The following is a 12,178-nucleotide window of genomic DNA, read 5'->3' as shown; positions in this document are numbered from 1 at the left end:
ATACTGAAATAGAAATGGACAGACTTCTTCACACCTTTAAATAACTTTTATAATTTAACTTTGTCGTTTATTTGTCATATCAATTTGGTTTTGATATTAGTAAAGTTATAACGACAAAAAACTATGACTGTCCTCGTTTATGTATGTGGATATATAGAACCAGAGATAAAGAAATAAATATTAAACAAGTAACATACGAGTAAGTTACAAAATCAAGAGTGTTGCAGCTTTTATTATAATTAATTGTAAACAAGATGGATCGCATTACACTAAACATGAAGTTAATTATCCGAGCACTCGGCATTACGAGTCAGATTAGGTGTCACTTTGAGAACGATAGGTATTCAATTAATTAAACGTTACTATTTAATATTTTAAGAGAACCACTTTCTTCTGTTATTCCATTAAATTCATGCAATTTCATGACACATATTAAACTGCTCATTAGGTATTTATTTTATATTTTTCTGCCTTGAATTATGATTTATGAATAAATTATACATTGTATTGTAAATGTGATACTCTTTTCTTATCAAACATCTAAGCAAGGATTACACACACAGTTTGGTACCCAGACAATGCTCCAATCACATAACTATTTCTGCATACGCCAAGCGTGTGCAGTAAATAGCACAATTTCAGTGTATGTGATGATAATCCGGGTACAGTCGGCCCCACGTTGCGGCGCGGGTTATCTGGCGGCGGAAGCGGCGCGCCGGCAAATAACTTCCGCCAACACCTTCGCTGCATTTCTAGGTCTCCATCTGTACATGTGTACCTACGTATGTCTGTCTAATGTAGGCTTGTTTTCGATTTGGATGGGTTCGAATGAGGAAGGCCGAGGACAGAAGTCTGTGACGCTTCTAGCGAGACGCCAGTCCAGGCAGATGACTGTTGGCTGGTGATGATGATGATTTCGTTTATTATTGTACGCTTTTTGCATATTTAACTATAAATGTATGCCGGTTCTCGGTTACTAAGTATTTAAGTATTGCGTTTTCGAAAGTGGAAACTTTCCTAACGCAAACTTTTCCTCTACGTGTCAACTGTTAACATCATAGAAATGGAATTTGATTAAACTGATACGGATCCAAAGTTGCCTTGGCCGCACAGCTTTTTAAAAAAAACCTTATCATACCTACATTACAGACTCTCTCGTCTTTCCAAGCAGTCCGTGGTCCTCGATGTTGGCGCATGCGCAGAGCGCACTCGGAGGACTCCGGCCGCGGCGCCGGGCGTGCACAAACATCGGCTACCACCGCCGCGGCATCTCCGCACCAACAGCGGTCGAACTTCTGAACGCACCCGCGCGGTTCCAATTTCGAAAACTGTTGCAACATGGCGGCGCTGCTGTTGGCGGTTATTGGCGGGTGAGTTGTTCTGTTTTTAAAAGTTTGTGAAAGTTTTTCCGACTTACTTTGGCGGATTACAGTGGGAGGTTAGATTTTTTTGCTTGTTTTGAATTAAATTCTCTTCAACTTTTTATTAAGTATATAAAAAACAATATTCAAGATACTCCCGATCAAGTGGTGACTAGTATAGTCAAATGTAAATAATACTAAGATAATTTATACTGCACGTGAGTACTTAAGTACCTTTGGATTTCTTAAACTGTGTATAAAGTTCCTATTTTGAATACGCGCGATTATTTTTTACTTTGCTAGACTAAAAATACTGTAAGTACGGAAGTTAAAATCTTACTTTGATTCAATTGATAAAACAAGTAAAAGCTCTGTTTAAATGTGTAATAAACTCGATCAATCAATAAAGCCAACGCTAAGCCGACTCAATAATACCGCACACATTCTTGAGACAAAATTTACGACACGGATATTTATGAGACAGGTAATAAACTCCTTATCAATCATACTGAGACCTCGGCCTTCTAAAATATCTACATTATGCTTAGCATTTACATACTTTTCGGCTTACTCGTCGCGTCACCCGCAACCCCTATAAAGTATGTAAAGTATTACTTTTATTGAAAGTTATTAAGATTGAAAACGCTTAGAGGCAAATTGATGTAATAGATACCTATTTTTCTAAAACTTTAATGCATAGGAAAACTTTTTATTACGTAAAGATTGTGTATTCCAACAAGTTTTGTGATAAATAGTTACTTATTCAAATGACAACATGCATGCTGAGTACCCTAACCTACCCCTAACCCTGACCAGCAACAGTCGACGTAGCCGTATCGGCCGGAGGACATCATCACATCACCTGTGTCTTTGGCCGTTGGGATGATAGTCAGATATGTTTTAATCCCAAAACGCTCACGGGCAATAAAATCATCATTTATTTATTTTATTTAAACACTTTATTGTATGTATACACAAATTACACAGTTTAAAGTAAAAGTTAACAAGTACAAGAAAGAACAATACAAGTATATATACTCGTATACAAAGGCGGACTTATCGTCTAAACGCGATTTCTTCCAGTCATCATCTTCTAGGCCTACCCCACACTATATGCGGTGAGCTTGAAGGTGTCCCACGGAATATGTCTTTCAACCTTATATCCTTGTAAACAAATATCTAAACCCAAGATAGATAGATTGTCGCCACAATACAAACCTCCCACTATGTATCCCAAATGCATTTCCATTCCGTCGGCACTCTGCGTCAATTTGTCCCACATAAAGACGATCAAAACGATACTTTAAAGGTATGTAAATGCGGAGAATGGCACCGAAGTGATACCCTTTCTAAAGTGGGGACAGGCGTCGCTCGGCTGACGAAATCCTGACTTAGGTTAGATTATGTACCCATGTACCTGCTCGTGCCCAGTGGAGGATTGTAGAACCTCAGTATAAATAGGTCTGTAGTGTGCGTAGTTATTTTGTGATATTACTTCTAGGTAGGCATAATTATTGAGTAATCAAAATGACTAACTGATAATTATTGAGTATCAATGGAAAGTCTCGTTTCGTTCATCATTATTAATAGATAACAAGAAATATTTTTATGTAATTTAATTTTTGAGTAAAGCTCCTTTGTCGCTCTACTATTGTTTACGTTTACAGAATCTCGGGTTTTTTCAGATAAGAGCGACTTGAAGTCTTGTTGAGGAAGATCTTAGATCATGATAATTAAGATAATAATAGTTACCTAGGAAGGAATCCATTATATATTTTTTTGCGCCGTGTTGTAGCGTTAAAAGGTACCTGCAAAATAATGTTATGAAATATAAATTTTACAAGAGCTTCTATGAATTTCTTGCGACAGAATTCTATAAGGTGTGTAAACTAAAAGAGTGGTTGCTTCTAGTTATCAGAAGAACAAACTTCTTGTGTTAATATTGGTCTGGTTATTTCTGCCACCGCAGCTCCAGTCTCCACTGTGTTTTGTTGAGGAACTGCCAAGTTGGTACTACTGCAATTTCAGTATCAAAAGTCCGTGTAAGGTTTTATGATATCACGATCAAACATTCTTTGGCATGCTTTTGATATCTAAGCAGTAAGAAGATTTTGGTCCTACTTACTTGTAGATTCAATAATTATAAGGCTTTTGTGATACAGAACTGTAGTAGAAATTATACAAAGAATCGCTTTGTTATACGAGCTTGCGAGAATTATAATAAGTTGCATAAGCAAGCTGATCTATTTCATGAAAAACCATTGTGTTATAAGAAAAAAATAATGAGTACCTACCTTAAAAACTGATTACGTATAAAATTTGCAAAGGTGAACTTACTAATGTAATTTTAGATTATAAGTAAAATCATGTTGTTATATGTACCTACTATAAGTTAGTGATGTTTTGTTTTAATGTTTAAATTCTTTGTGAAACTTTATTGGCTTGTGTATAAACTTAATGTTAGTTTATAAGTGAAATATTATAAAGCTGTTTGTTTCCAAATAAAGAAAATTAAATTAAAATTATGGAAATTATTTTAATCGGTTGTCAACAATCGGTTACAAAAAAATCTAGTTTTATGATATGCTGCGTAAATATGCAGAAGACAGGATTATTGCTACAAAAAGTCTTCTACTTTTCAGTTTTTATTTTATCTCTGGGAGAAAAAAACTTGAAAAATAAGTTTTAGCATACTTTTATTAGACAAAGATAAATAATTCATGTTAAATCAAACTTGGTCTCTCTTTCTTTATGTAAACTTTATTCACACTGGTTTCTTTACGGTGTATTAGGCTTTTCTTTTCTTTACCTTTTTTTACTTGTTTGCAATAATATTATAATGAATACCAAGAAGTATACAATATAGTTCATGTAGGCACATGCACCTCAAAAAACGAGCTTATACACGCTAAAATACGCTAGAGTGTAACCGCTCTTAAAGTAATGTAAACGTGATCGTTCCGTTATAATCATGTCACATTTTACTCATCAAGTTTCAAAAATAAACCGTTTTTATTTTGAATATTCACATTCCATTTTTGAATAAACATACGCGCATCATGTTAATCAAACCGCCGCGCCGGCCGCTGCTGATATTTAAGAACACTGAACCAAAAAATTACATGGGGGGTCTACTCTCTGTATAAAAAAAAGCTTAACCATTTTTAAATGGTAAATTATTTTACTTAGCTTACTCTTTTACAAAGTCTGTATGAAAAAATTTAGACAGTTAAATCGCACCGCCAGCCTCCCAACCAAACCCCAGGGAGAGCAGATTAATGTTTGCTGCTTAGTTATTTTACGGCACTTGACGATTTACCGTTTGACGTCGAGTTGAGGCAACAAAATTTGATTCGAGTACAAATCTAATTTAAAAAGTCTGTCTGAAATCGTAAACAAAATCAGATGGCGAAGTTCAAACGACCGGCTTTTCGAGGTAGAGGAAAAGTTGCTAATGTTATTTACCGACTCTGGCCCTAACCGATGCGTATTTCACCTCCTCTCCTTGTTTCCTGCTATTAGGTCCGGGTCCGGACACTCGAGTGTCCAAGGAACCACTGCGTTTGAAACTTCTTTGTACATTGTATTTATAAGAAAGTGTATGTGTGGCCTATTTTTAGTGCAGTAAGAGATATTGTCAGTCAACATACTGGGCGAATTGGAAATTTGCCTATCTCAAGAAACTACACAACACTTGGTTTGGGTGTTATATTTTTATAACGCACATATTTTAGCTCTAAAACTCGCCATCTAGTGGTCGTTTAAAAAGCTCGCTATCCTTGTAATCAATTATGTAAAAAGCTGTTGGCTGCACTAAACCAAACTTATTATTCCGGCACAATATGGTGGCGGGCGGTTGACAAGCTAGACTATGATGTATCATCACGGTAAACATTGTTAGTCTCAGTTTTCGTCTATCGTTCACATTTGGTTGGCGCCAAAACTCAGCTCGCAGTAGGAACTGCCATCCATCAGCTATCTGCCGACTTGTCGAGGAGACGAGACGTGACACGACAGGAAATAGCGCGCGACACAAATATTAGGCCTCACGTGTGTGTACTAGGATTTCACTTATAGTTACCTACCGAATATAGAAAAAATAGGGTGATATTTTGTTGCCTTTGTAAGATTATTTGCCGCATTTTCAATGGTACTCGGTCTATTTATGAAGCTATATTTATAAGAATTCTAAAATGTAGATCCCGCCTACATATTATTTGTACAATAATAATAAAACCACCCAAATATCCTTTGAGTAACCCATACATTATTATTATTATTAGTATGCTCACCAACACTCGTATGGCAATCTCCCATGCGGGGAGATGCGGCGCTGAACACATGCTAACTCAATTTATACACAATCTGTGATCGAGCCCCAACAGCACAACCGCTTACTGATGCAGTACTATAACATGTCTTTAAACTCAGTTTAGAGACCAATGGAAAGTAAATGTAATGGGAAATATATCTTCCCATTCTGAAAAACAATGTACTACGCAGCTACGGCGTAGCAAATCGCTGTAAAGCTACGATTTTTGTAAGTTAAGAAAAGTTAAATCTGAACAACTTCTTTAACTTTGTATCAACTTCCAAAACCGTTAATTTCACTTGCAATTTCGTCCTTCTCGTATCACCTTCTCACTGTTTACTAACTTATAAACCAACTCAAACTTTACTTTTCACTTGCTCCTTGTGGAAAACTATCACACATGCCGTTTACGCTTTAGCGCTGCATCCATTCAATAACGCTCTATCTCGTTCGTAAATGCGATGTAAACTAGAAATACCATATCCCTCAAGCTTATCATACCTTTCAAACCTTCACATAATTATTTTAAGGGCACACTCGGGGAGGCCGTCGAGTGTGCTTGATGACTGATAAGTGAGGATTCTGACTCGAAACGATGTTGTTACGTATCGATGTAGCACCGGATGAAGTGTAGCTTAGCATTCAGTAGGTCAATTTGAGTTGCGATGTTTTACGTTTAAGATGTTTTATTTATACTTACGTTGATTTTTTTCCCGTGGATTCAATTTCTGATGGAGCAAGTTTAATCACAGGATATGGGATAATGTGCCCAGAGAATATCCTCAGCTTAACGACCATATCAAAAAGGCAAGAAGGGCATTGAATAAAGCCATTGTTATCATCTAGTTTGTTTGACCTCTATATACAGGGTGATGTAGAATGTATTAATAAACGTCGGGAAGCAGTGAATCATCAAGGGTACGGCGTTGAGCGCGTGCCAAGATGCCCGACAAACGTCAATGTCAACAACCACTTAGGAACTGCTGAGCGGATATTAAAACCAGGGGGTCATCAATATTTTGCTATGAAATTCATTAAGATTTTTAACCTTTGCACACTGACCTAATAAAGACCTACTTATGTTTTTTTTCAGAAGAATCACATCATATTCATAGTATTATGCTGAGTCAGAACCCTTTTGCTAACATGATAAATACACATGTTGCTTATCTATCTATCTCTCTCATATTATTGTTGTTTGTTTATGTAATATTAAACTTAGGGCCGGTTTTTCAATGCCAGGATAATAGGTCAAATAACTATCAAACGAATAAATTTATTTGGCTGTTTATCGGCTTGGTAGTTGCTAAACCATTTTTCAATGAGGCGTTTGTTAAAAAAAAAAAAAGTTCCTTTTTGGAGAAATAGATGGCGTTGTCTGGGGTTGTACCAACTTTCAAACCCTCAGAACACACTCAGATCACAATATGTTATTCTGTGAGGCTAACGAAATGTGAAAGTGACGTAGGTAGGTAGAATTGTAGTATTATTTTCTCTATGATGTCGATGTCACTGTTGCTTCAGCGTTCGCTTACGTGAATGAAAATCACTTGATATGAAATGATCCGAACACAACCATGAATGTTTTCGCAGTTTCCAATCAATTTTTCGCACATTTATCCGAGTCGCCTTAATCCATTGTTGCGCCTGGCTTTCATCATTTGGAAATTTATGATGTCCTTTATTTTTACAAGTTGCGACGGCACACATTCTCATCTTGTCTTGTAAGTATTTCTTTGGGATCTTATTTAGGATCATACAATAAATAAAAATAGAAAATCAGTTCTCGCACGCAGCACCCGTTCAAACGGCGCGCATAGAGAAAAGAACACTACGTGACGGCGCGGGTAGAACTATTCACAGAATACTTAGCACTATCCCAAGCCACATGCAGTCTGAGCCTCGGAAGGATGGCTCGCGCTACCACCCGACATTTAATCACACTAGTTGTGATTAAATGTCGGGTGGTAGCGCGAGAGTTCTTATTCTGAGTTTAGTACTCTTTGCTCTCTATGTAATTTTTGACAGTTGGTACACTGCGTTTTCACGCCATCTATCGGCTTACCCAAAAGCTCAACTGACAGCTGTCAAGGAAAACGGCTCATTGTGATTTATTCCATAGGTAACTTCTTACCGATTTTTCTACTTGAACTCTGGAAAGGTGAAACAAGTATATGTAGACACCTAGTGCTAAAGCAGGACAGACTACTATTTTGATTGTCAGAGTCAACTGTCACTGTCACACAACACAAGCCTCACTGACTGTTTGGTTTGGTTGTTTATTGGGTTGTTTCAATTTTGGTGTTTAGGTATATTTGTTATTTTTGGATCGCAATGTAATCACAAAAAAGAGAGCGTTCGGCGAATTTTAATATTAATGAAGTTACTGTGTTAGTGAGTGGTAGATAAATTTTATTAAAACATGTCATAGAAAATAAAAAGACCGATGCAGCAACAAATAAAGATAAGGAGACTGCATGGAAGAAAATTGAGTTTCTTTTAACTCCAGTGGTATAACCAGTCCGCTCATTGAAAATCCTTTAATTTAAGTACGAGGGCATCAAAAAAACAATGAAGAAGAAGTCGTAAGAAGAAGTCTTCCCTGCAAAGGCAGGAGATGTACAAAACTGGAGCTGGGCCCTCAAATGCTCCTTCATTTAACGATGTAGAAGAAAAGGTGTTAGGCATTTGCTCCAACATTAGCATTCAACGTATCCTTAATTTAAATTTAATGAATAAAAACTGAAAGAAATAACACCTATGTTTTATTATCAAGTACTGGATGGTTTCTCTCTTTTCTCCTCAGCTTATAGCCGTCCACTACTGGACATAGAAGATCATCCCGCCAAGCAGGAGGGATGTCTTAGATACTTAGGTATATGTAGCATAGGTTACCTACTTATCATAAAATGAAAAACTATAATGTACCTTAATATTTTATTATGAAGGAAGTGCTACTACATTCCTGTTTTTTTTTAATTAATGCTTGAAAATAAATCAACATAATGTTTGTAGTCTGGCGCCTTTCGGCGATGAAATTCTTTTGCATCCCACATGCTGTAATGATCAGGCCTCGTTTTGACGACTCTGACTTTCCTTTCAACAGGATTAATACATTCGTTCATTACCTACTGCCTCTTTTTCGATCGCCAAATCATCAATATCATCGAAAATATCCATTGAAAAGACGATTATTCTCTGCGCTTGTATAGTTTAGAATTGGTATAAACACAAAAAAGAACTTACTTAATAACCTCAAATGTCAAATTATCAATCGAATAAGCACTATCTGGCGGCTCAAGCAGCAGATAGATTTATTCTCCAGTTAACTGAGTTATTGGACGAATAAGCTCTATCTGACGGTTGAAAAATTCAATATTTCGCTATCTGTCGAATAAACGCTATCTGGTTGTCTATCTGAGCATTGAAAAATCGGCCCTTAATGTTAGTAATCTTGCTGTGTTACCTGTGTATGTGTTGTGTTAAGTAAATAAATAACTTATCTATCTATCATATACTACAGCTATCGTTGAACTTATGAAACGCAGAACCTGTAAATGCAAATTGAAGTTCGAGCGGAAAAGTATATTTTAAAAGCGCGATTAAGTAAACGGAGTATAAGAGTATGTTTAACTCTTATAATGCAATTCGGACTGGAATAAATTACACGTATAGCAGAAGAAGCCGAGATGATTTTTTATCAATAATACTCGGGACACAGCCATGCAAATGTGGCCCCTCGAGGCCCGACTCGCGGCACAAAGGATAGCCGGGGGCCCAGCACCAGGGAATTATACTCCATGTCGACAAATATATATGTATTTACGCAGATTTTGCCGCTTGCACATAGACGTATAAGCTTCAGTTAACGTAGAATGTGTTCTTATTAAGGGAGCTTGGGAATATTGATTATTTATTAAGTCATACAATACGTTTTTTGAGGCATTGGGTGCCGTGATGAAAGAAACAATCTTTATATTTTGCACTGCACATATTGAATTTACAATACAAAAACAGTATTTTTTAGCTGAACAATTAAAAATTTTTCAACGGAAAATTATCAGTGCAAAAAGCAGTGTGGGTTTAATGCTTTTGCACACAGTATTCTCTACCACGCAACGTTTATCTATCAGAAATCATTAAAATTTTCTATAGTTAGTACGCAGATACGCCGTAGCTAAAATTGTAATAGCATACAAAGTACGACTGATTGTGAACATACCAGCCAGCACAAATCTTAAAATCTTAACTGAGGAGCTTCGTGAATATTTGAGCTTCCTCTCAAATCGGTTTATAGTATCATAATACTTCATACATATTATAAGTATCATATAAAAAATCTAATCATAGAAATCATATTCCCTAATCTAATTATAACAATTTGGTTTTCGCATCGCCATGGTGCGCAGAGTTAATTCAATTTGTTCGCATTTCCGGACATCCCCTAATTTGCGTATCAGGTGGAGGAGTGTGAATCTATTGATATAGATCTGTGATCTCTGAATAATGACTTCGACGAGTTATTTCACAGTAGTTACAGTGATACAGACTACAAATAATTATAACCATGATTTTACAATATCAAGCATCATGTCAACGCCACGGCAGCGCTGATTTTGAAATAACCTAAAATTACCATAACACAAACTAACACTGGAATCGAATCACGGAACAATGTAACCAAATATTGTCGAGTACGTATCGTATCCAATCAAAATGTGATAACATCATCAACATGAAATCAAATATACCAAGGAAACCATTGTCCGCTTGACTTTTACTGATAGCATCTCGCTGCCTACCTGTTCGACCTGATAAAGTATTATGCTTACTAAATATTGACTTGTCCAGTCAATATATGAATAATGCAGTGAAACTATTTGAAGAAAGAAACGCACCTTCTTACCATGCATCAATTTCAAATTTAAATCCATGAACGAGACATAATTATGTATCTATTACAATTAACTAACTTTACGGATACAATCAAGGCATATGTATGTGTTATATACATTTCCTAATGTACCTATTTAGCATGTGGCTATGAATCACCCAATCAGAGATTACCTGCCGTACGTGGGCCACGCGATGATGGGAGCGGGGTACCTTCTGGAACACCTGAACACCTTCCGACCACCCCTGCCCAGCGGCGTCGTCCTGATTGGTCACGTCTTCGTACTGTCTGACCCCCAGGCCCTATCACCACAACGGCCTAGGCTCAGGGTTGTCAATAGTATTTTCTTTCTGAGCAACCTATTTGTGTTTGTTTACGATATTGTGGTAGCCCTGGGAGGGAATGATCCAGGGCCTAGCATGGTTGAAGCGCCGCGAGTTACCTAATATTTTGTTGACGAAATTAGCATGTTGTCTGAAAATAATAAAACGTTGAAATATATATAGTGTTTTTAATATTCATACGTGTGGCATGGTAGAGACTAACGTACAGTGGTTTGTCCATTATATTATCTTAATACAGTTGCATCATTGCATGGTCTTTAGTATGCTGGAATGCATGTGACATAGTGCAGTACTTACGTACACACGGCAACGTCAAATGGTTGGCAGGGCACACTAACGTAGTGTATGTGTGCACACTAACGTTGTCTATGTGTGCATAAACGCAGAAATCGGTTTTACACACCAGTAACTAACCACACACACACACACACAACAGCACAAACGAGTTTGCGCGTAAGCAAACGCCCGTATACCAGCTGTGACATAAAAATATCAACCGGTATTGTTAGTTAATTAAATAGTTATAAAATTGAAGTGAAGCAAAATTTCACTGCTTGTGTCTATACACTTCGTAGCTCATTGGTAGAATGTTAGACTTATGAAATATAGGTCGTGAGTTCGAGTCCACTGATGGTTATTTTTATTTTTATTTTACTTAATTCAAAGTTTGCGTTATTTAAACGCTGTTGAGTATAAAATTAATTTATTTGAAACTGACAAATGACTATAAGCTGCATAGCTGTCGACTATTTCTCTTCGCCAAAAATATATGATTCGTTCTTAATTTGAGAATTAAAACCATTCTACCCTCATACAATATGAATAAACGAAATTTGTTTTTAGTTTTAGTGACAATTCACCTCTGCATCTGCATAGTGATTCACTTTGTTATTAATTACTCTTCGCAGTCACTATGGAAAGTCTTAACTTACTTAAACTAAACCATGTTCAAAAAGGCGGAGATAATTGTGTTTATATGAACAAAATATTACAATTAGTGAAATCGCAAGACGTTTAACGGTAAGTAACATAGAATTGCAAACATTTTATTTGACTGTTAGAATATTTGTATTTGTATATGCTAAGTATTTGTTTTTTGTTTGCAGAGGAGAACTGTTCAATTATGGGTTCACCGATACGCAGATTCGGGACATGTAGACAGTAGTCGTCTATACGGATGCATCACCACGCCATCGAGAAATCGTAGCTGCACATAGCGCTGATCCGTTCTGCAGCACCCGTTCTACGGCCACAACACATAATCTAT

The 12,178-nt window shown here is 36.7% G+C and overlaps 1 long non-coding RNA gene across 1 annotated transcript; it reads left to right on the top strand.

The window, feature by feature from the left end:
- The first annotated feature begins 10,271 nt into the window (after nucleotides 1-10,271).
- Nucleotides 10,272-11,068, top strand: LOC125489363. The gene is made up of 2 exons (XR_007266922.1): nucleotides 10,272-10,367; nucleotides 10,525-11,068. It is a non-coding gene; the product is annotated as an uncharacterized LOC125489363 (long non-coding RNA).
- The last annotated feature ends 1,110 nt before the right edge of the window (nucleotides 11,069-12,178 follow it).

This window comes from Plutella xylostella, chromosome 13, assembly GCF_932276165.1.
Source record: "Plutella xylostella chromosome 13, ilPluXylo3.1, whole genome shotgun sequence".
Classification (NCBI taxonomy): Eukaryota; Metazoa; Arthropoda; class Insecta; order Lepidoptera; family Plutellidae; genus Plutella; species Plutella xylostella.
Note: the sequence above shows the minus strand (reverse complement) of the source record. Positions and strands in the feature narration are given on the sequence as shown.